The sequence below is a fragment of the Ambystoma mexicanum genome, chromosome 4q (assembly GCF_040938575.1).
Source record: "Ambystoma mexicanum isolate Mex_15411 chromosome 4q, UKY_AmexF1_1, whole genome shotgun sequence".
Classification (NCBI taxonomy): domain Eukaryota; kingdom Metazoa; phylum Chordata; class Amphibia; order Caudata; family Ambystomatidae; genus Ambystoma; species Ambystoma mexicanum.
The window spans coordinates 535,865,485-535,890,783 of NC_090928.1; the positions used below are offsets into that span (position 1 = coordinate 535,865,485).

Below are 25,299 nucleotides of genomic sequence, written 5' to 3' on the forward strand. Positions count from 1 at the left end.
ACAAGCGAGTCTTGTTGTAGTTAGTGTTTCGCCCGTTGTCTCTGACACAAACCAACTTCTGGGGCATTAGTGGTCGAGGGATGAATATCAGTTTCTAAACCATCAATCATCCCCACACCTCTAGTACACCAGAAGGGATCCGAACAGATTTGGAAACACAAAAGTAAATTATAAACCTCCTTGTCCAATTTTGGTAACGTGGACAGAACGGCAGGCTTATCTCCACAAGGTCGTGGATCGTTGGTTAGTAGCAACACAATGAAAATACAATTATTACCCAATGATAAAAGGGACTGTTCACAGTCAAGGTTGTATACAAATATCTACTGTAGTATTATTATTACAAAAGACAGTTCTAGCACACTACAAAATACAGCCCACCCTGTAAAGGAACACAGAGGGCAGACAGTTTCACAAAGGAATGGGATGCACTCTGGATACTGACAGGAGGGTAGTCTGTAAATCAGTCTTAACTGTTCATGGTTATTTGGTTTCGGCGCCAAGGGAGCAAGGGGTTGTAAATCTTACTGGGGCCTTCGGAGATGGACCAGCGGGACAGAACCACAATGTACCTGGTGCTTGAGATCATCTGGATGCTTGAAAGCGTCAAGTAGGTTCCAGGATGCTTTGCAGCTCCTGTGACAGAGTTCAAGATGGGAGACCGCTGTAGGTATCAGGCGGCAGGCAGTACGGCCAGCAAGGCTGGACGGACGGCTGCAGGTTGGCAGATACGGCAGCTGGGGGCCAAGAATTGTTGTCTCTGTGCTGGTTGGCCGATCTGGAATACTGTTTGAGACATCGGATGGCTTTAGTGACTGCAGCATAACAGTGAGCGGTGCAGACGGTCACGGTTCGAGGGCTCGACTGCCTCGAAAATGTCCTTAAAAGATGGACGCTGGTTGATGCATGTTGTGGCTCTCCTCCCAGCTTCTTCGCAGGGCTCGTGTCGTTCTTGAAGGCGAACAACCCAAAGCAGAGGAGAGTGGTTGTAGGCAACAGCCTTGTCCTTTGGTCAGTCTCTCTCTGGCACTTCCCAGCTAGGAAGATTTCTGGAAGAACCTAACAGGGCACGGTATGTGCTGGCTGGGTACCGGTTATGGAGCTGCTAGATGGGTCCTCAGAGTTCGGTATCTTCCTCTGTTCCATGGGAGATGTTTAGGGGAGGGATCTTGCTTCCCTCTTGGAAATCCTGGCCTTTCTTCTTTGGCAGAAGCTGTAGGGCAGGGTGTACCTTCAGCGAGGGTCTAAATGAGTCCTCCTTACTCCTTTCAAAGTCGTCGGCTGATCTGCTAAAAGAGGGGCCGAGTCCTCATTTAAAGCCAAATGGGCCTCAGTGATTGGTGCAGGCTAAGCCTACCTTAATGAACCAATCCTGGGTCCCCACCAACAAACTGCTGCTAGTCGTGAGGTCATAAGCAGAGTGCTTTTGCAACAGGAAAGGTAAGGGGTGACCACATGTACTAAAAAGTTCCACCCTTTTTCCTGTCTGTTGTGGGATCAAAATGTCCCTCTGGTTAATTGAGCTCTCTGTGGCTCCTGATCAGAGCGCAGGTCTCCCTTGAAGTTTGTGGCGAGAACAGACATCGCCATCAAATCACATACTTCTTCCCTCTGAAAGGGGGTCCCCTTGCAGGGGCTGCCTACTGTAAACAGTTGTCCCAGACATGCCATTCACTGCCCTTCATACAGAGGGGTGAGAGCTAGCTTCAGTTGACACATTGCATATCAAAGAGGTGGTGGTTTCCTGTTCTCTTTTGTCAGTTCTGCGATCAGGCCTCTTTGCAGGACTGTTTCAATTAACTCATCAATATGCGCTGCCACCAGCAGAACTTTGACAATGAACGGGGAGGCTCTATGGAGCCTTTGATATTTTAATTAGGCTGGCCATGGCAGGAGGAAGGTGTTGCCTTCCCCCTTCCGGAGATGCTTTGATGTACCCGTTGCTGTCACATTCCAGCTGAACATGACAGGAGGACTGTGCCTGTAAGCTGCGTCCCTGCAGATTACACTTGACTATGTGTTTGTTGTTCAGCGAGCATAGGAAAGGGTGTGTGGATTAGCCCCACACATTTTCCGAGAGTGATCTCCCATCATTCCATTGCTTAAAAAAAATATAAAGCCCAGGCGAGTGCACACCCGCCGTGCGGATGGCAGAAATCCCACACTCTGCTTCATTGGTTATGGTTGTATTAGCGTGGTTTGTGTTGGTCTGTTGGATTGTTTCTATTTTTGATCTTAAGTGGTTGGTGATACTGTCAACACTCGTGTTGGGATGGCGACTTTGTTGCAGGATGAAGTTTTTTTTTATCTCCGATGGTTCTGAAGAGGTTTTTTGTGGGTTGGTTGCTGATTTAATTCTTGTAGTGTAGTATTTTTTGTTGTTGTTTTGAGTAGAGTTGTTTTAGGCATTTTATTTTGTCCTGTCGGTTGTAGTGTTCTCTCCATATTCTTTCGATTTTGCATTTTCTTTTTTTTTAGTTTTTTCAGCTCTTCTGTGAACCATTGTGCTGCATGTTTTTTTTTTTGGTGTTGCTTTGAGAGCTTTTACTGGTGCCAGGCGGTTTAGGACCTCAGTAATCCAGATGTGGGTTATGTTTTCCACCAAGCCTGGGGTTGTTTCAATTGGCTCTGTGGTGTTAGGTTGGTTTGATTCTAACAGATCTGGTAAGGACTCCAGGTCTAACCTCTTCCAGGTCCCTTACTTGGTGGCATGCAGTATTTCCTTTCTGCCCAGAATGCAGGTTTGGAGTTTGATGTAGAATGGTATCAGGCAGAGGCGTTGCTAGGGGGTGGCTAAGGGGGCTATAGCCCCAGGTCATTTGGTTGTAGCCCCGGATTGAAGCTCAGGGGATACAACCAAAAGACTAGCTAGCCCAGAGTCCCGACAGGCCAGACATTAGCCTAAGCCCCCGATCCTTTCCAGAGCTAGCAACACCCCTGGAATCAGGTAGTGGTTGCTCCATACCATTGTTGCATTCAAGGTGTTTCTGGTGTCGTGGGTAGATCCATTTAGTATTTGCTTTAAGTGGAGTGTTTCCAGAAGTGTGCAGCATGAGTTTGCTGAAGTTTCGTTTTCTTTTTCAAACCAGATGTTGAAGTCTCCCAGTAGGACTAAGTTGTCATGGTAGATTGATAGTGTGGAGATGGAGTCTGCAAGTTTCGTTCCCAAGTTTGGGTTGTAGGACATTGGTCTGTAGATCAGGAGGAACACTGTTGAGTTTGATCTTGATGAGGAGGGATTCAGTCTTCAATGTCGGTTGAGGGAGTGGTGTGGCTCGGATGTGCTTTGTGTATCACTGCAATTCTGCCTCCTCTTTGGTTTTGTCTGTTGGTGTGTATCAAACTGAAGTTGTCCGGTATGGCTTAGTGTGCAGTGGATTTGTAATTGTCTGATAAACAAGTTTCTGTGAGAAAGAGCATGTCTGTGCCTCCCTCGCTTAGGAGGTCATGGATTTCTGTTGAGCAGGCTGCAGTGTAGTTTGTGTATGTTCCCTTGTGGGTTTGTTCTTTTGTGTGTCGGAGTCAGTGCAGTATAGGTTGATTTTCCGTTGCTGGTGGTTCTCTCCCGATTGTCCTTGTTGGGAGGGGTTGTTCTTAAGTGGTCAATCTTTTCGTCGAGTTGTCCGATTAGATTGATGGCAGGGTTGTTTGGTTTTGGTTAGTTCTGCTTGGTGAGGTGTGTTGCTCCAGTCTTTGGTGATGTAGGGCATGTAAAAGAAAATGGATTCAAGCTTGTCCATGATTCTTGTTGGTATATGGTCCATGGTGTTCTCCTGGTAGTTATATAAGCATCAGGGGCAGAGGGCAATGTATGGAACTAGATTAGTTGAACACTTTGCCCTTTCTTGCGAAATTTGATTTTTGCTTTGACTGACATTTGCTTTTTTTCCTCAGAGAACATTGCAGAGAGTACATTTATGAAGTGACCATACGTGGGATAATCTTTTGGTTAGCCTGTGACACTAAAAATAATGCTTGTTGCAAAAATTAGTTGCCAAATCTAGTTCAGGTGAGTTGACCCTTGAAATTTGCATAGCAGAAACATAATTTATCCTGCTGTCCGTTGCTGTGGAGAGAAAATCATGATTTCGTTTTAGTGGTTTGCTGAGATAAGGCACCCACTGGTAAAATGAGAGGATTTCTTTTTAAACCACCCAGTTTTGGATAACGTTCAGGTCAACGAAATACATTAAAGGTGACCGAAACTACTCAGTATGGCGACATGTGGAATGAGTGGATCGCAAATTAAAAATGTCTATTTAGTTGTGGCTGGAGTGTCTTAAAAGTGTCGGCAGACGATTGTGGTTTAGGTCAGACGCTGTGTACGATATGCTCTTAATTGAAGGTAGACTGGCATTTGTATTACCTTTGCCTCAAAATAGGGATTCAATGTAGATAAATGATCACTAGGATTTGCATGATAAAATTATTTCCACCCCTTTTCAGCAGAACTACATATATCAATGATATAGCAGCGTGGGTGAACAATCATTTCAGTTGGATATTTAGAGGGATGCCCAGCCGTGCCATGTTTTTGTAGCAGCTGTGATATTGTTAAGAAACGATCACAAGGTTCTCTCTCTTTATGGGAGAGGACTCCCCCCGCCCCCCTGCACTTTTCCCTCCCCCCCTTCCCTGCATTTGCGCAATCTCAAAGTCACCTGGCCTAGTAAAATCGTTGTCTGTGTCTCCCTTCTGTTCCCCCTCCCTTGCCTTGTTACGCCTTGAAACACTTGTGTATAGGCTCGTTAAAAATGCCATATCATAAGCAGGTATGATTCCCGTGTAAGCATTGATTGGTGGAGTTTTCAAATTGCCAAGGTCACAGATTCCATTACTTTTTTGATAGGTTTCAACAAGCGCACAAAAATATATGCAGGAGATTGGTTATTTCACTTTATTGAGCCTTGTTTAATCAAAACATGGCAAATTATTGAAAATTAATCAGGGGTCAAAATTTCAAGTTAGTAGCCAGTCACACAAAATGTCTCTACACCCTAATTTTATATATACTCACAGCATACCATTTCTTACTCGCCAAGAGTCAAATATCAATAGCCAATGGCTAGTTCATGTTTTGCACCCTGATTAATAATACACGAAGTATTTCTAAACTGAGCAAACCATCTAAACCAGTTGTGAAGGATGGACAAAAATAAGGATCAGAGAGATCATTTTTTGCACACATGAAAGCTCATAACCATGGTGAATACTGGTGTCATCACTCCTTTCCCAGCATTAATCTCTCCCCATGCGGCCAGCGGACGGCAGCCGCTTCCTGATCCTGACCAAGGGGCCAGCTATATGAGGAAGGATCAAATGGGGGGGAGGAAACCCTCATCGGGTGAGACGGTATCCTCCATTTTCCCTTGAGGACAACCCTCCCATACCCGATACCCTCATAGCATATTGGCATACACCTATGAAGGGTATTAAAAACCTTTTCCCAAGACCCATAGGCCAACCTTCAAACTCTGATCTGCCTTGTGAAAATTATGAAAACACCATCTCAGATTCCACATACAAATCTTCCAGGACTGACTTGCCCTTGGAAACCATTCAGAATACGTACTGAGGTTTATCTTGCAAATTGTCAAGAAACGACTTCCTTTGCCACTTTCTCAAACAAAATAATACTGGGACGAGGAAGAGAAACCGAGTAATGCAGCGCGAAGGGCACACGCAGCTCTCTAGTTGTTGGGCGTACGCACCTGTGGCAGGGAAATTTAAAGAACAGAAACAGAGTGGAGGTGTGCTGCTGGCGGGAGAGAGCTACACCTCTCAGTGCAAGCCGAGAGACTGAAGGGCTGCAACCAGTGCGGTGGAGACGACCGGCACGAGAGCCAAGAAGAAAGAAGCTGCCACGAGAAGAGGACACGCTGCAGGAATGCTAGGAGCCAACAATGGACTCCTGGGCATTCACAGGTGTTGAGTCATCATCTAACTCACTGGAGCCTGGAACGAAGCAGACAAGCCCAGCAGAAGCCACGAGAGACAAGAAAGCCGAGAGAAAGCGGTCGCGAGAAAGAAGTAGAGAAAGACTGTCACCGGCTGGCCGCAGTAGAAACCAGGAACACCAACAAGAATCGGCGAGTCCACCCAGAGATATCCTCACTTATGAACATCCATCACCCTATCTGCCTGTTTCCACCTTCTGTTCAACTTCGAGCCACACATTAGCAGGGCCAGCGATGCTCAGATACCCAAGAAACGCAGAGTTGAAAGGCAATTTTAAGATGCAGACTGAAACACATTGCAATACATCTTTGCAGGCCTGCATTGCCACATAAGAAAAAGGTGCGTCAGGAATCACGCAAAACCACAATTTTAGATACCCCCATTAAGACACCTCGTTTTACGCAAGATCGCTGTGCTCCAGCAGAAGGTAATCTTCCCGGTGCAGAGTCCCTCTTCACAGCCACAAAGCAGACCAGGCAGTCGCCCTGGAACCGAGACACAGGCAAGAAACCATGCTACTTGAGGTTGCCATGGGTTCTGCAGCACAATGCAGGAAGGTGGTAAATGCCTCCGCGAGGCAGCACAAAGCCAGAGATAATCGGTACCAGGATTGGGTTAAAGCTTCAGAAGCACCAACCGGCTGCGGCACAGAGCCAACAAACGCACTTGGGAGGGCAGGTTCTTTGTGAGCACCAGGCCCAAGAGTCATTAGCAAGCTTGTATATCAGTTTCAAAACTAAGATCATATGCCTATTACTAACTTTTCACACCACCGTTTCTGTGTTACTTTTCCCATCTTCCAGTCCCGTCCTGCTGATCCTCCTTGCAAAATCAGAAAACATGGCGCTTCACAGTCCATACAGTACCCCAAAACAAGAGGGACAATCCCACTACAGAGGGGTGGTAAAGATTCCAAATACAGGTCTATTCTCTGCCCAGTGACCAAAATCATCTCTTCACTGGAGAGGCATGACTGGGGCCCTGACCTTGGCTGGGTTCCGGAAGTGGTTGATAGGATGCAAGTAATTACTCTCTGATTGGTGAGGTGACCGGACTTTGCCAGGCCTCTGTGCACCCGACAGGCGCTCTTTGCAGTAATGGCGGAATTCCAGCTCCTGTGGAGCAAACAAGTGATGACTCTCTCTTCAAAAGTGCGGAGCAGCCACCCGGGCTTTTGGAAACAAAGGCTTGCAATTTATTGCTGGAAGCCGTTTCCGAGGTGCTCTGTGTCTACTCAAGAGTTATCCCTGAAGAGTAAAAAAAAAATTACACATATGTGCCACAGCTCAGGGCAGAGTAGAGAGGGTAGAGCCCGAGTGTGCAAAGCCCACCCAAAATCTGGAAATGCCCACTTAGCAGCGCTGTGTGGGCATTTACAGATGTTACTGTCACTGCGGTGGGCCCTACTAGATCAGCTTCAAGCCCCACTTGTTAGTAAATCCTGGCTATGCCTCTGGCTCAGGGTGTTTGTCTTGGTTTTTGTCTTGCTCCTTGCATGCTACGGGTTGCCTCGTAACCTCCAGTATATTATATGGTTACGCCTTACAGAACAGGGCTTTCGCGGCCTCTCAGACAGGCTCGGACTGGTCTACAGGGCAATAAGGCATTGCCCAAAGTGCAGGCCCAGCATGGTAGTCTGAGCCTGTTTTTTTGGCTAAAATTGGCCCAGTTTTGGGCCCAAATAGGCCAGTCTGACTGTGCAGGTAGACGTTTTGAACAGTTTTACTGGACAAATATGCTTTACAATGCAGAATTTGTGGCACATTTTATCAAATAATTTCTTCTCCGGTACTTCTCAAATAGTCCATCAGAAAAGGAATGAGTTGTCATTTGCCACTATGGACCATTTTATGCATTGATCCGCAAGCCAATTGTATGCCCCAGTTCGACCCGGCTTTCCGACACATTTCAAGAGCCCCAAGACGATGAACGGCTCTTCTTCATTGGGCCTGCACAAGGCATCTGACTGAGCCGTCTCGAGTTCTATGCTCCTTTATGTCAACTCCCCCTATGGCCTAGAGTGCGTCACCTAATGCAGGCTCAAGCGGAGAACCAGGCATGCTTGCAAAGCAGGGTGAACGGTACCCAGCAAAGAGTGTGGCACTTATGCCAGCAGAGACCAGCCAATGCAGGCCAAGCACCCTGCCCGCGGCACCTTCTGAAAGGTGTTGGCGGTCAGTACTGCTTTGCATCAGATGGAGAGCAATGTGCTTGCATGTTCACTGTACTTTGCAGCCATACCGTCCGAGGAAGGTCTCATCTTCTCCAGCAGCTGCCGAGGGCGGCATAGAGGCTATCGCTTGGGCTGACCATGGTGCAACTTAATAGGCCCTCAAACACAAACCCTTCATAGGGTCTGCTACCCCGCCCCCTTCACAGGGTCCTTGGCCACTGCCACTTGAATTTTGAAAGGAACGCCACTGCTCCCTTCAAAAGAAGATTATTGGGACAGACTCTAATGATAAGCACCTGGTCTTGATGAGTGTCCCAGGTTCACCGCCCCATTCCGGCACAGGTGCGCCACTTTTCACCTGCACACCCATTGCTCCCGACACTGCCTCATGATCAGCGGCATTCCTACCCCGTACTCCCATTAAGCCCATGTACCTGAGAGGTGACACTCTCACGACATTTCCAACAAAAGCCACAGACTCCACAAAGAGGCCCAGGAGTGACAGGCACTCGGCGGACTCCAGCTTATCGCCAGCCTCACAAAGGCTCCTTTCAGCCCCGATCCCCCGCGCCGCCAGCTCTTCAACATCACCCTCCTATGACCAGGCAAAGCCTGCTCTTGGCTCATTTATGAAACCGGTAAGAGGGGGGCTGAGCAGGAGCTCATCCCCTGCAAGGCCCAGGGAAGAAGGATCTACAATCAGATTGGGGGAGGGGTGTTGGAAAAAAGCCACCCACCCCCCTCTGCCATGATCATTGAGCAGGAAACGCTGCCATGAATGTGGCGTCGCATAATCTAGTTGTTCGTCATGGGGGGACCAGAACTCAGTAATTTAGGCAAATAACTTGTTTATGACCTGGCGATGGAAACATATAACCTTCCTTTCTCTTTTCATGGGGTACAAGTTGATTAGCGAATTAAATGTAAATCTTGGTGCATCAGCTGCTGTGCAATTCGCGAATAGACTGCCATCGTCATCTCAAAATATCATCTATGCTCCCCAAATAGAAGCACCCGGAAACATTCACTATATCCCCTTCTTCCACAAATTGGACACGCAGGCCGTCTTTGCTCTTGCTTCCAGACTGCGGAAGCCTTTGCCATTTCAGATGAAGATCATCCGACGGTCCAGCCACCCTTGACTTACCACTAATTCAGAGGGCATCGTGCCAAGCCACCACCTACACGGTGAACGCGCAGTTTCATCAATAGCAACTGTGCTCAAAGTTAAGTTGGGCCCTGAGGGGAAGGGCACGTTTTGCTTTTGGAAGCATGAAATCTTCACAAAACGTACAAAAAAATATAGACCTCACTCAATTTTTGGGGGAAACGCACACAGATTTGTCAAGGGACGGAAAAGTTTTAAAGGAAGGGTCCCAAATCATGCAGTTCTGGCCAGGGCTGGAACCATAATAATAAGGGTCATACGGTAGCCCTCTTGGGGTCATTGAGTCCCTAGAGAGGCCCTCCCTGGGGAACATCAGATCCCCCGAAATACTGAAGAAAAAAACTATTTAGCTGAAAGAGGCCAGATTGGCACCAGGCCACCAAGCAGGTCTGTTTACATCCAGGTCTTTCCAGGACACGACTGACAGACCAGAGTGGTGGCCCGCAGGACATCAATAGGTAAAGTAGGTAAAGAGGCCGGCAGCCAGGCCCATTGGCCAGTTTATGTGGCTTGGTGGGGCCTCTGGCATAGTAGCCACTAGCCATTTTAAGTGTACATTTCGTGGGGCAGAGTGTCCACAGGCTACTTGGGGAACTTGAGGGAATGGTAGGCCATTCTCTGGGCACACTAGCAATGGCTACGTAAGGGGAAAAGTGGGCTGTAGGCCACAGCCAGAGGCCACCTTGGAGGGAGCCTAGTAACAGGGTCTTAGGCCATGGCTATTGTCCACTTTAGGTGGCTTGGGAGAGCCCAGAGAATGGCCAAAGAACATGCCCAATTGAAAGGGATGGCTGGCTAGGGACAAATTACAGGACAAGAACCCACAAAAGGTGGCTTGAGGGTGCAGGCAAACTGCCCCTAGGCATGGTGGCACCTCCGGTGGCTTTGGGTTTCTGAAGCAGGTCCAAAGGACCTGCACCCCCTTTAAAGTAGCCATTGGGCATGACAATAGGCCATGCCTAGTGGGCCCATCGTGTGGCTCACAGGGAGGGGGCAGAGGCGGCGAGGAAGGGCCCCAGACCAAGTAGCAACCAGCTAGCCCGTCGCCTAGTGCAGGTACCCGAAGGGGGAAGTGTGGAAGGTCAAAGCAGCCACTTGGCCTTTGCCACAGGCCCATGATGTGTATTTTTTTTGGGTGGGGTAGCTTGTGTATTACTCTAATGTGGCGCCTATGTGTTTGTGGCTCATGGGAAGAAAGTTAAGGGAAGTGGTGTACTGTGCTGATTTACACACCCTCTGTACAAATAGTTTACAAAATCGGTCTGCACAGGTGGTGCTCAAATAAAGCAAAGCCCTTTGACGCTGTGTATGCAGAGCAGGGTTTTCTACAAGCACACCGAATAGTAGTTAAAAAAAATTGATGGAAAAAGTTTACGTTTTTGTTCTGTTGTAACAATTCCAGGAAATATCAAAGTCATCTTCATATATAATGTTGTCAAACCTATATACTATTTGAAAACATACCTTACAATGCAATGAACAGATCTTAAAAGGCACGCATAAATACAGTCAAGAGAGCCAAGTGGAAATCATCCATGCCACTCCATACTTCATGTATATGGAAAGTAATTCAAAACCTTGATACACAGAACAGAACTGCAAACATAAAAGGATAGGGGGCAATCCGTCTGCAAGAGTTACACTGCTTGATTGAGGGTTCAATTTGCCGCAAATATTCAATTCCATATGCTAGTGCTAGTTTGATTGTTTAAGGAGATTGATCAAACCTTCACCAGCATTAATTAACAAGCCTAACATGATTCCTTCCTCTCTAGCGTTAGTAGAACATCATGAGGCGGGCAGAATTTTTAGTGGCCAAGGGGCTGTTCAGGCCACGTCAGTGCCCCATTATTCATATAAACAAATTAATCCTATTAATCTGGTTTTTACAGTTCACAGTCCTAAACGTCTACATTTTTCATTTGGAATCGGGATACAAGAGGGTTCCACATCCCAGATGGTGTAGCTTCAACAGTCCCACTGGGGTCCTGACAAGAACATAGGAGACAACAGTTGATGGAGCTCATTCTAGGGGCCTTCTCAGAAATTAAACTGAGGATTTGAAGAAGTTAGACCATTAACAAAAATACAGGGATAGCCACTGTTCTCACGTCACACAGCCAAGATGGACAACAAGACTCAAAAACATGCACACGTCCAGCATCTTTTGCCTCCATGACAGCAGAGAGGCCTTCATGAATGTCTCCATCTTGTTAGTCGAACGTTTGCCTTTGTCATGGCCAGGAGTCTCTGTGGTAGTTCTTCACGGCGGGCGCTTGTTGACCTGTGTAATTCCCATACCCTTGTGCAATTGATGTGCATATGAGCAAGCCAAGAGACTGGCATAACGCTGGCATGGACGGAGCCTGGGCGCTGTAGGATTTAATTAACAGCCGCCGCTTAAAGGTTATGTGTCCTTTGAAATGTCACAGCAAATATATGTATGGATTTTAAAAGATGTGGCTGTCAGTGTGACAATTCAGAAGCTCTGTAGCTTCCGGGCCTGGCATCATGTTTTACAAGCCAGGGATATTCCAAATGGAGGTGCTCTCTAAGCCCTAAATAGCACGGTGGGACAGCGGGCCTGTCAAGGAATCAAGGACAGGGCTGCCGACTCCTGGGAGGGTGCCCGGGGCAGGTAGGTGCCCTTTATAATATTATAATGGAATGACAAGAAGGGGAACGCAGTAAGACAAATACACCTGCCTAGTGCACATGGGTCCTCACCCACAAGTAACTGGTAAGAACGTGATGCTTGTCCGGAAACCGCAATGGTTGTGTGCCCCGTCTACATCCATGCCATTTATGTGAGTGTTCAAAACTGGGCCCATGATAGCTTGACCAATACAGGTGTTACATTTGCCATTTTGTGATGCACACCAGTACGCAGATCATGCCTTATTCACAGGCCAACATAGCTAACACGCAGCACCACTGTGGAGGGCTTCTCCCCAAAGGCTCCAAACAAACAGCGAGTAGATGGAAGTGGGAGTTGGCAAAGGAATTCCAACTCGGGGCACGGGAATGCAGTCCATAGATAAAAACAGAACAGGTTTTTCCTCAACTTCAAAGGCTCCATCATGGCCCCAAGCTGTCTGCAAGAGCACTCACCTGTGTACCAACGATGACAAAGTGCTCCTGATCCCCTCCCCTCGCCGTGAGTGCTGAACGCCCCTGACACCCACGCTTTCAATCGTGCAATTTTAAGAAAAAGATTGAATGCCCGAAAAAAAAAGGGCAGAGGGTCACAGTTCTTGCAAAATATCTCCTGGTCCCCTGAGATGCCAGACAGGTCATCTTTAATGATGGAATCCCTGAAAATTGGGTTTTGCTGCTGCCTATTCCTTCCACGAAAGATTTTGCATGCATGTTGTGCGTTACAAAAACAAACCAAATAAAGGAAACGAAGAGAAATAAACCATAATCATGTCAGGTGGTGTATCACAATAGAACCTGTGGGTCCAGGCAGCAGTGGGTTTAGGAGAGGGACAGGGGAGTCGCTCCAATGTTTGGGTGTACGATATGCGCGCACTTAAGCGACCTCTGGCACATAAGTGGAGGACTACAATGAAACGAATACACGTTTTTCTTTTAAAGTCATAGGATGCACGAGGCCCCCAACAGAACCTCACTTATAGCGGATACAAGAAGCACCCGCACTGTGGTAGCAGGTCAGATGCTGCAGCATGTGAGCAGCTCCATTCTGCACAAGGCCGGGTTTCCTTCCCAGGGCAGGGACTCTTCTTGGGCAAGTTCTCCATGAATGAGCCTTTGTGCTTTTTAACACCCAATGTCCCATTCCCCTGGCCTCCGGCTCCCTGCTGTCTGGCACTGGGCTGGACTAATGGCAGTGCACTTATCAGAACCCGTATTTTCCATTTCGTCACGTTCTACCTGAAAGTGAAGAACACAGAGGGCGTCACCCAGACACATGGTCACTTGTTTTCTAATGCTATTTGCAGGCTATGGGGAATAAAGAGGGGCTCTGGGATGGATTGTTGTCACACACGTTTGGATCCTCCTGGACGAAAACCGAGAGAGGTGGATAGAAGCTGCACGAAATGGCCAGCGCTTTCTGAATGCCAGGAGCCAGACGGGCACCAAGGAGTGCCTGTGGCATCTGCTCCTGGGAACAGGTCGGCAGCGGAGGCGGGACTGGCGTTATGCTGTTGGCCATGCAGACGACGACCCAAGAAAGAAGATCCAACGGGTGCAGGCAACTCTGCAACGGATGTGCAAAGTCGGAGTCATGTAGAGGAGGTGAGCCTGCTTTTAGGCACTCTGGTCGGGCCAGTGGACGAGGAGGTAGTACCGTAAAATGGGATTATCCATTCCTCACTGTGTCCAACTTTTTTTCTCCGGTAACTTCCAGCAGGAAATTCGCATACATACATAAGGATTTCAAGGTCTGTGAGCAAGCAAAGGTCGCAGGTTAGGATTGAGATAAACAGCTACCCTGGTCCTCCGATTCCTGAGGCTTAGCCACTCTACCTCAGGTGGCCGCCCTCAGGTGCATTCATAGAGGGGGTCTATAGGCTCCAGGTGTAACCAACAGCCCCTCCCCAATCCGCTGTCAGTTTTTCCACTGGGAAGCCTGGCAAAGAGTTACTGATGCAACGTGTACAGGACCAGTCATTGAGGCATATGGCCTACTTGCTCTCAACGCTTGTCTGGCCTCCCCTCAGTTGAAGCCTGGTCCATTCGATTGCAACAAAAAACCCTGGTCTTTCTCTGCATCCACTCGTTTTCTATGGAACGTTTCTGTAAACAATTGTTTGAGCACTGCATGGTTTAGTTTATTGTGTTGCTGGGGCATAACCAATGCTACATTCCTATTACAATAGGGAATTGTTAGAAATATTAGTTGTTGGGTTTTCTCTTAATTTCTTAACCAACTCGTCAAATATTTTGGTGAAATAAAACAGGAATGATTTTACCCTCGATCTAATCCGAGTCGTAATCTCATGACTTTACATTTCATTAAAAACTGCGGAACGAGAGACTCTCGAACAAACTCCACTTTCTAGCCGTGGCTGGTTGGGAACTGTAGCAAAATCATTTCAATGGGTGCCTCATTTGCTCAGGAAACTCAACAATTCATCCCTGTACTCAACTTTATCAAGGCATCCCGTCAAGAATAAAATCCAGACAATGCCCAGTTTATCAGTCTACACGCCTTGCTCCAAGCCTCCTTCAATGCAGGGTCTTACTCCCAGTGCCAGACAATGTCACCACGTCACCCTCTTTTCTCTCTACAGATTCTCTCTGAAAGCCCCTATCCTGGTTTAATTGGCATGCCTCAAAGGTCCTGCATCTAAGAACTGAAGCTATGCAGATCTGGAGGCTGAAGGACATCCAGCAATACGATGCTACCCGACACAATCAAGACTCTGGCTCCATCATTCTGAGGTGGTATCCATTGCACTTGGGATTACCTACCTTCCGAACTCTGAACAGATCTGACTGGTCACTTTTTTTGCCTTCTTTATAAGCTTCATCTTGGTAGTACGCACCTTAGTTATCTGTCTTAACAAATAGCCCCATCCATCCTCCAACCGGCACATGCTTTTCTTAAGCTATAAGTGTCATGGTGGGGGGTGCTTAATATCAATAGTCTACCACCCAGATCAATAAACTAGAGAGCAGCCAGAGCAAATAAGGAGGGCAGCAGGCTGATGCCATCTGGGGCAGCCTGCCGAACATGCATAATAGCTATAAGCACACCGGCCACCTCTCCTGAGCGAGGAGGCAGAGAAGGGTGGTGAGCTCAAATAAAGCCTGTAGGACCTTGTGCTGTGGAGGACAGGCAAAGAGGCAAGCGGAAGGGTTGGGGGACAAGTGGAGGCTGGAGGTGGAGAGCAGACATAGGGTGTGGCAGGCAGTGGGCAGTGGCAAGAGGTCAAACAGCTAACCGGGTCATTAAGAGCAATGGCATGTACCTGTAGCTTACACCAGTGATCCAAGCAAATGAATTGGCTGCAGGCCCTCAGCCAGGTGTTATCATCTGCAAGAGTTCCTCCATGTTTCAACTCCTACATCTGCACAATCTGAATGACAAAACCTAGTAAGATCGTTGGTTTTGTCCTCCCTCGGTCTTCCCTCCCGTGTCTTGTCGCGCCTAGAAACACTTGTTTACAGGCACGTTTACGTTATACATGACTTATCATAACATACATGTGGAACATAGTTTTCTCTTGTTCAAACTTTGTAATGTCCACCAGTGTCTGTCTGAATTGATTCCTGTACCAGCAAACATTGGTCAGTTTCTTGACGTTCTTGTGGACAAAGGTCGTTTTTTTATCAAAGACCATGAACATTTTGTGTTGGTTGAGGGGTTCTCTCCACTTGACCTAGAAAAAACGATATCAGTGACAGGGTTGAAGCCCCCTGCAAGGTGCACCAAAAGGTTACCAGCTGGATAGCCCAAAATGGCAACAACAAGGGGCAACAAATCTTTAGCCATTACGATGCCCCTGCCCCCAGCCTAAGCCATGCGAACATCACTGAAACACTTGAAATGCAGGAATGGGTTCCAAGTTCTTTTCTAGCCAATGGACCTCGGCTTGCAGACCTGGTCTGTTCTATAGGCCATGAACGCTTCACATTATGAAACGGCCAGTATGCAAAAGACCGTATACATTAACCGATTATTCATTCGGTGACAAAAATTTAAGAAACTGAAAACGGATGACATCGCAGGTATAACGACGAGTTGCTTAACTCGATGCCTAGTAAACAGACGCTTCCCATTCATAGCTCCGAAAAGAATGCATTTATCTGATATCATGGTGGCAGCATGCAAGTTGGCTAAAGCATGAACATTTATCTGGATCACAGGCGTTTTATTGGCAGGTCTCCTAGCCATGCCTATTGGCAAATGTGTGCCATGCCTAGTGAGTGGCGAGTGGGTTTCTTAAAACCTGGAAGCTGTGCCCGCCCCAGAGAGGCAGTGAACGGTTAATAAAGGGTTTAATGGGAGCAGGGCAAGAAGGCTGGGGTTCCAGGCAAATTAGTTTGAAAAATAAAGGAAGCAGCTTTATAATCGGAATCCCAGAGGGCGCAACTCAACCAACCTACAAAATGAAAATCAATGACGCAATCCGTGCCTCTGAACAGTCAGCCCTGTAATCAATGAAACCACTCCAACTATGTGCAGGGGGTGTGAACTGATCACTGAGCAGAGGAAAAGCGCCAGAAATGTGCACAAGGAGTTTGACTCATGGTAAAAAAAAAATAATAAGCACATGGTCGCATTGCTCAACTTTTTCCATCATTGCACTGAGTCCCAAAAAGTTTTAATACCCGCTTGCAGGAAACGGAAAAATGTTAGTTGACATTGCTGAGCAAATAGCAACAATCGTTGGCATTCCATGAAACTGTTTTCACAGGTGGAACATGTTATCTGTGCATTTTGTGAAATCTCTGGCATTTCACGCGCTGCTGCAAGCGGGCCCTGCCACGCAGCCCAGGAATCCAGGTAAGAAGTGGGCCCCGGTGCAGATCTGCGTGGATGCTAAACCGCCTCCCTATCAGATCATGGAGTCCACACGCTGCTTTTCACGCGTGAGGGGGGGGGGCGGGGGTGGTGGGGGAGAGGGTGTAGCGGGCGGGGCTCTTCACCGGCACCCAACATGACCGAACTTAGGCAAAAGTCATGGAAGACACATTTCTTAAGTACTGCAGAACTAATGCCAGCAAACTGTGGTTGCGGGTGCTACATGAGACAGTTTGCTTCTGAGGGTAGCACGTAAACAGGCGTCGCCATTACCCAATTTAATGGTGCTCAATGCATCAACCTCAGAAGGAAAAGGGTCTTCTAGGGTTACATTCGGTGGCTGCATTTTTAGCATGCATCCTCACAGCAAGTGCTTCACTCCTCTTTTGGACTGGTGGACAGCACTACCAGCGTAGCTCTGGACATTCCCAGCTTCCCACCAGCTAGAGTCCAATCAAAACAGTCTCCATTGCCGCCGGGAATAAGTCACACACCGACCTACTAATTCTATGAAACCCTATTTTCCAGAAGATAAACTCCTCACAGGGCACAAATAGATCCTTGGGCTGAAGATCCGCAACAATGCATGCAGTTACATATGCAAGCTAATGACTGGTACACAGCCGAACAGCATGGATCAGCAGAGCCTGGCAATGGCGATCATGATAATGGGCCAGAGATTAAGAACTAACATATCCTTTCTTGTTGAGATCAGGAGCTCAAGCACCATCAGCATTGCTAGCTTCAATGCCATTGAACGGTTTCCACTACGAAACGTCATTGTATCCTGCACGAGCACGCCCCACTTATCTGAATACCTCTATTCACTACTCGATTGCACAAACCCAACAAACACATCACTCGTCCAATAGACTCCCATTCCCCAGACAATTTGTCACAGCTCCCAATCTCACACCTGATGACTATGGGCTGCTGCTAGGGACCTTGCCACTCCCTACCCACCTTCATGCTGGCATAAAATGCACACTCATTTTAGAAATCCTTTCTTCACCTCTTGCATCTCCGACTGCGGTCTTCCAAAGGGTGTTCAAGTCCACAGTGCTTCGAAGCCAAACCAATGGCACTAGGCACTACACAAGTGACATAACACATACTACACACAAGTGTTCAATCTTGGATTTCAACTGAGAAAGAGTCAATGCAGCAGGAAGCAGCCAAGATCTTGTTTGGCCATTCATATTTTAATCGCTTGTTGGCAAAGATGCGATTAAGCTGCCTACTCATCGGAGCAACCTGGTAATGGTGTAAGAAAGGAGCTTGATGAGTGGTATATTCTTGCCTTCAAAGGAGCAGGAAAGTGAGAGTAGCACTAGGCGGGAGGAGGACATTGTCATTTCGATGGAAAGTGAAGATTGCATTCCACTTAATGCAACAAATCCCTACCCAGCACGCCTAGAGGTTATGACAATATTGCACAATGCGCACATGGTACCTTATTGGCATGGTCTCTTAGGGAATACTCTTACATATGATGGGACGGCACATGTGTAACACAGCGATAGGCAGCGATTATGATTTACACAGGGATAGGCAGCGATTCTAATTTGCAGCATGTTAACTTTACAGCACCTTTCAGACTATTTGTTTTTATTAAGGAGTATTTGTGGTGAGCTACATTGTGCCATATGGGCACATCTAAGTATGTGGGGGCCCACAAGAGGCGATGGTCTGGTGCCTGGTAAATGGATATGAATCTGGAGACAGAGAGGATAATTGTTCAGAGTGGAAATCATTGGGCCCCCCGCTTCCGTAAGTCGTATTCAACAAAATCAATTAAACAGTTATTTTCTCAATGAACTTTGGGTGGTGACTTTCCACCACTGGATCTCCCTCCTTCGGGCTCGGACCCATTTTTGACGTTGACTCCCACCTTCGGGTTCACTCCTGTCAACCTTTATAACACTGTTCATGCGCTTATTTCATCAAGCAGGATTAATTTCCCTTTCTTTCATAATCTGCCAGTCAAAGACTTCCGACGGAAGAGAGGATTTTGTAAGACCCCTGTGTGACCATGTTGATCTGTCTTTGCCTCTTCCCAAGGCCTTCTGGTTACGGTTGGATATTCGCCCAGAGTTTCCTGCGTGAGCACCCACATGGTGTCGGACGCCTCTGTTGCTGTGGCCTTCCCCCTCTTTCATCAATAGTCTCTTTAAACCTTTCCAAGTTCAAATTAGCCGTTTGATACTTTTCGTTTAACACAGTTCGGCTTCTTATCGGCTCTCCCCTTGACTCACCGGCTGTGATGAAACATTTGGCTTTCTTCCTCTCCGGAGTCAAGGTGGGTACCACAGAGACCAGTGTCTCTCCCAGTGTTGGTCATCAGCAGAGGTGGGTCTTGTGTACCGTAGACATCTGCTGCAACACACGTTGGCTACTGTTCGCATTATTCTCTCTGCAGAGGCTTCACAGGCCTTGGTCGGAAAGGGCAAAGTCGACTCTCTCCTTGTCACCCTCTCGGTCTGCGCAGTCCTTCTCCTCCTCTTGCACTACCGTGCTGAGTTAGCTGTTATGTTGTGCGGTCTGCCTTGCTCGTCCAGTGCTTTCTTGCGTCACCATTCCTGTGGGGAAGAGAAAGGGCCAACAGGTGTTCATGATTCCTGTTAATTGCCCGACTCTGCCTGACTCTTGTGTCGGAATATGTTAGGTAAACAGCTCTAGAGTTAGTCTGCTGTCTTCAATGGGGTAAGAAATTGTTTGTGTCAAAAATGGGAGTTTTGTTATGAGAAATTATATTGGTCATCATAGGGGGTTTGGTAAATCCAGAAGGGTGAGATTGGTAAAGGTTGTGACATAAGCAGGAATGAACAGGAATGTTATCTTGAAATAAATAAGGCGGATTGTGAGAACAGTAGTGTTTTGTCTGAGCAGGTTGGGAGTGGGGAAATAATCAGAGGGACGAAAAACGAATGACTGGGAGTATTTGGGTACAACAAAGGGAAACAAGAATTCTGAGAGAGATAATTTCTAGGTGTAACAGAGTTTGAGATCTTAGGGGATTGGTTGTATACGGGGCTTACATGGTGTCTGGGTAAGAAAGATTACACTATATAAAGGGAGGCAGATGTAGCACAACCTACAAAGGTTTTGGGGATCTCGTCTTCCTCTCCTTCTTCCCCGGTACAATACCACGTTTCACCTGGTGCATTTTCCCAAATATAACTCTGGGCTCCCCACCCAGGCGATGCTCCCTCGCTCGTCCACCCCCAGGGTTGCGATCTGAGAGCAACAGCCCTTCCCTGGCCTCCTGAATAAGGGACTCCTGAGGTCTACTAGGGAGAATACCCTCAGGTTTCTCACATGGTGAATCAAGCAGAAAACCCTACTGAGTATGTACATCACAATGAGCTCCCTGCTCTTATCACTTGTCACAACACTTGCCATAACATTAAAATGTCTGCAAGCCATATATACTAGTTTGGACAGCAGCTTGGGTTCCTGCGATTGAGCAGAAGACATCTAATTTCCCTAATTGAGAAAGCCCTCTCACTTACAGAGTGTCTCCTTAGTCTATCGTTCGCACACGAGAAATCGCAGGAAGTATTTATGGAGGGGTCCCGCAGCGCCCTGGCTCAGTAGTAGTTTTTACAAACTTTCAGGGAATTGCCCCAGCCAACTTAAACCCTTGGAGTACACAACCTACATGCTCACCGTGCCGATTTGAGGATCCTCTTGAAAATGCATAAACGTTATCCATGACCTGCTGATATCAAAACAACCAACTTGCATGCGGTTTGCAGACCCACAATTCACCAAGTACACTGCATGTCCTTGTTTATTAGAGTAATCACTGGAGAAACCCGCACATCTCATTAGGGCACTTTTTCACCACGCATCACAATTTGGAAGCACAAACACCCACACCATGGGGAAAATGGTTGCTTAAGGCCTCTGTAATAGTTTTCTGAAATCCTTGTATTTGCATTGTATATCTGAAAGTGATAACCCTGTTTACATTTATTGATCCCTTAATCTCTTTGTACATTAAAAACCCATTTAAGTTTCACTCTTTAGAAAAATGCCTGAGGTGCACTTAGTTCTTCAGGATTTGTTGCACTGCAGTGCTCGGGTTTACTGCAGTACCCAAATACACAGGTGAGTCCTCAGAGAGCTCATTATAAGGCGTGTACGCCTCTGAAAGAGTACGAGTCTTCTTGGCGCAATCTGTTATAGAAAAAACGGATTCCCCACTTATTGGGCATTTTAAGTGTCACAGAATGTCAGTCACTCACTCAGAGGGTCAGCTTGCTTAATTTACGTGCACCCAAAATGCGCTTAAGAAGTGATTTATTTAGCTGAGATCAAAGAAGCGGAGAGAGTCACAGGTGGGGCAGAGAGGATAAGAGATTTGTGAGCCTATTGTCAGGAAACTGTCTCCCACATGAAGATGCTCTAATGAGGGCATGGACTGAGGCCTGGCAGCCGCCACGCCAGGCACAGTACACATGCTCCAGGTTCCATAGGCTAAGCAACAGCACAAGGCGTCCAAAGGAGCCGGAGCTCACCTTGCGCTGCAGGAGCAGCACCAGCCTCAACCCTGCCTTGATTTGTAGTAAGGCTAAGGGTGTCCAGGTCATTTAGACGTCCTCCCCACGGCCATCTATGAAGCCTCGTATGCATCTGTATGCTCACTGATATTACTGTGTGCAGAGCTAAGGTCGGATTGCATCATCCATAACTGCAGATGTCGTTGCAGTTTGCAGAAGGACCATTCTTACTCTTAATTGCCACCATTGCGAACCAAGAGGGTCCAACTCGCTACAAGATGGCTGCCGCCTTCTGAGGCACTCGACCGAAGCCCCAGCAACCCTCCTCAGCCCGCCCCACACGCTGATTGGCCATTTGGCCAGCTATTATGCCTATCACAGGTCGCCGGAAGGCAAAGAAGAGCCCCGGAACAAAGGCACGGGAACTAAGGCACATCGCCTGTCCTTGCCTGTCACTGCCGAAATCTGCTGTCTGCACGGTTCGCTGCCAAGGCGTCTCTAAGGTACTGTCTAAGATACACTTCTATCTTCCCCAAACTACCCGCAGTTCACTATACGAAACCTTGTCTCGCACGAACCCTGCAAGTAACGCCCACCATGTTACCAGGCCAACGTTACGACTGCTGGCCAGCCACTGTCTGCGACAACACCCTGTACCCTCCCCACCACCTCTCATAAGAATCAACCCGAGGTAACCTACCCAGACCTGAGGCACAGCCCACCTGCTGGGTCTGTGATAGACCAGCCGCGAGACATCAGTTACCTCTGCACAGCTGAACGAAGGCTAAGCAATTACCTCAAATGTACTCTTGTGTATGTTCATCACATCACTGCCTTATACCAAAAATATATGCTATGCAATAATCTTTTACTGTCCAATTAGTATCGGCTCGAATAGACACCTCCGATCCCATTCCGTGTGTCGATATCGGCACCCAGGCATACCTTAACCCACCCATAGCGTGTGCGTGCACTTCACCCTTGCGCACAGCCTCATTGTAACCTCGATCCTAAGTGTGCCACTGACCATAAATATTGAACTGTGGTCTGCCTACCCATCTTGCACAATCCTGAACCTAGGCACGCCTTACTTGTGCATCCAGAACTATTACCTATCTGCTAACTTAACGTGCTTATGCAATGTTCTTAGCCATTTTGAATCTGCCTATCTGTGCACCCTATCAGCAAAATCGATCTAGCCCTCTGATGCACCATACTAGCACAGTCGATTTTAGTTTGTTTTTGCAATGTTTTAGCCACTTTGATTCTGCCGAACCATGCATGCCACCTGCATAACTGAAAAAGCCTACCTGCTAGACCACTATTATAACTGAACTTGGCCACTCAATTGAAATACAATTTCAGTTGCACATGTTTAAGCCTAATTAAGTGTCTAGCCTACAGCACCCAGCACCTTCACAGTACCTCATACTACTACAGCCCAACCTACACTGCCAATTGCATTGTTATTGCTGCCTCTACCATGACACTGCAACACCCAGCCCTGCCTCTATCACCCAAACTGAATGAACTGACGGCTTGTGAACTTGATAACCTGATAACTGATGCCATACTGCCAATCCATGCACTGTGCCTCTGACTCACGGCTACCACCATGCAATTCTGGCTCACCTTTATCATGTTCCCATTCTGTGCCATGCAAAACTATGTACCTTGCAGCGGTAACAGTTACATTGCCTATAAAAACGGTCTAGCTAGACCTGCCTGTCCAAGGCATCACCCCATCACCTGCCCAACACCCTTCTTACCCACCACACCAGCCTTCCCACTAGGTTCCCATTACGCCCGTCACACCCATGGTAGCGCCAGTTCAGCTGACTCAGCTGACTCCCTGAACTGACTGAGGAGTCAGTTCAGCTGACTCCCCAGCCCAAAGGAACACTGATAGTCCTAAGCGGGACCGCCCAAGCACGAGGTCATCACACCCTACTCTACGCTACAAACCTATTAGAACCATTGTCCTTACAGACACACAGACCACCATTCTCGACTTGACCGAGCGCAACATTAGACTTGGCGCCAGAATCTTACATAACAATAGTAACCTTCCGCCCAACAAGACTAACAACCAGGATGTAGTTTCTACTCTAACTTACTCCTGCTAAAAGGAGCACTTCTAAACGTTAGATCCCTAGTCGCCCACACCGTAGAGACTGCCGACATCATCCTGACCAACAACCTGGACTTCCTTGCTGTGACTGAAACCTGGCTGCATAACGCGGCAGGACCATCTCTCACCTTAGCTATCCCTGATAATTATGCCATCCTCAGAGCCGATAGACCCAACGCTCGAGGAGGTGGTGTAGCTATCATCTTTAAATCCTCGCTTGACATTAGACTTGCCACCTCTTCTCCGCTAAATTCATGTGAGCATCTCACAGTCAAACTGCAAACATCCCCTAAGAGCACAATTACGATGCATTTAATATATAGGCCGCCAGGTCCGCCTGGCTCATTTGAAGAAGATATCACATCCCTAGTAGCCGAAAGCTCTAAACCCTCAGCTCAAATTATCATCCTTGGGGACTTCAATCTTGGGTTTAATGACCCTCATGACACCTCAGCCACTTCCCTGGCTACTGCACTAGCGGAGCATGGCCTCCCACAACTCTGCTCCCAACCCACTCACCTGAAAGGTAGGACTCTCGACTGGGTAGCTGCTCTTAACTGCAATATTACCCTTAAGGACCCCCTGCATCTTGTCTGGACGGATAACCACCTCCTTTCGATAGATATCAACATCAACAACCCAGTGCCCAACAAATCTCTTATTGCACCAGCCTGCCCAACTAGGAACAAGAGTACATTACAGCTGAAGCACTAATACCCTTGGTAGTCCCCACTCTAAGCACGCTACCAGCCACAGCTGACTTGAACCTGTTGGTTAATACCTACGATTCCATGTCTAAAGCTATCGACATCATTGCCCCACTGAAAATGCGCAAAGGGAAGCCGAAAGCTCACCTTAACTCTTGGCACACCCCGGAGCTCAAACTACCCAGACAACAAAAAAGCAAACTTGAAACACTGTGGAAAACAGCTCCCTCATTAGAAAATAGAACTAATCTCACTAATATTACCACCATCTACAGAAATGAGATTATATGTGCCAAAAAAGAATCCTACAACTCCAGGATAACTCAGGCAGGCTCTAGCACGAGATAACTATTTAACATCTTAAAGGAATTAGAAAACCCTAATCCCCCTACAGATACATGGCACTAAGGATAAACTCTGGTGCACAGGTATCCAGAATGCCCTCGCCAACAAAATCTCAGGACTCCAAACCAAAATTGAAAACAAACGACAACAACTCACCCATGGCTCAACTCCTAGTCGTACCTTACCATCGCCCACTGCGGTCAGTTCAGGCTTCACATTCAAAAAGGTAACTATACCTGAAGTACAAAAAATGATAGCCTCATTGAAACCTTCATATTGTAAGGGGGACAGCTGCCCCGCTCAGATTATAAAAGACGCAGCTAGGGATCTATCCCTTTTCATTACCTAAACCTGTCATTCACCAGCAACTCAGTCCCAGGTAATTTGAAACAATCATGGGTTCTACCACTGTTAAAAAAAAAAAAACAATTTAAAAAAAAAAAACTCGACCTGTCTATACCTACCAATTATAGACCTATCACCACCGTCCCGTTCTTACTAAAAATCCTTGATAGAGTGGCCTACGTACAAATTCAAGATTATCCAGAGACAAACCAACTATTAGGAATTAGTCAGTCTGGCTTTCGCCCTCAACATGGAACAGAAACGGCCCTTGTTGGTCTCAAAAGTCAGATCGACGAACTCAAAGATAAAGGTAGGGCTGCCATCCTTCTTCTCCTGGACCTTTCCGCCACCTTTGACTTGGTTGACCATAAAATCCTATGCAACCACCTGTCATCGGCAGCACATTTCTCCCACACTGCGGTCACATGGATCCAATCCTTCCTTGCTAACAGGACCATGCGTGTCTTCTCAC

General features: G+C 47.4%; 2 protein-coding genes across 9 annotated transcripts in view; one reads left to right on the top strand and one right to left on the bottom strand.

The window, feature by feature from the left end:
* The window catches only part of NHSL1 (NHS like 1), an 844,536-nt gene that overhangs the window by 189,188 nt on the left and 630,049 nt on the right, over positions 1-25,299 (bottom strand). The window lies entirely within an intron of this gene.
* LOC138467824 (uncharacterized) overlaps positions 21,689-25,299 on the top strand; it is a 68,876-nt gene continuing 65,265 nt past the window's right edge. Inside the window, exon 1 of the mRNA XM_069608093.1 lies at positions 21,689-21,802. The gene's annotated coding sequence lies outside the window, so the exon portion shown is untranslated. The remainder of the gene's footprint in view (positions 21,803-25,299) is intronic.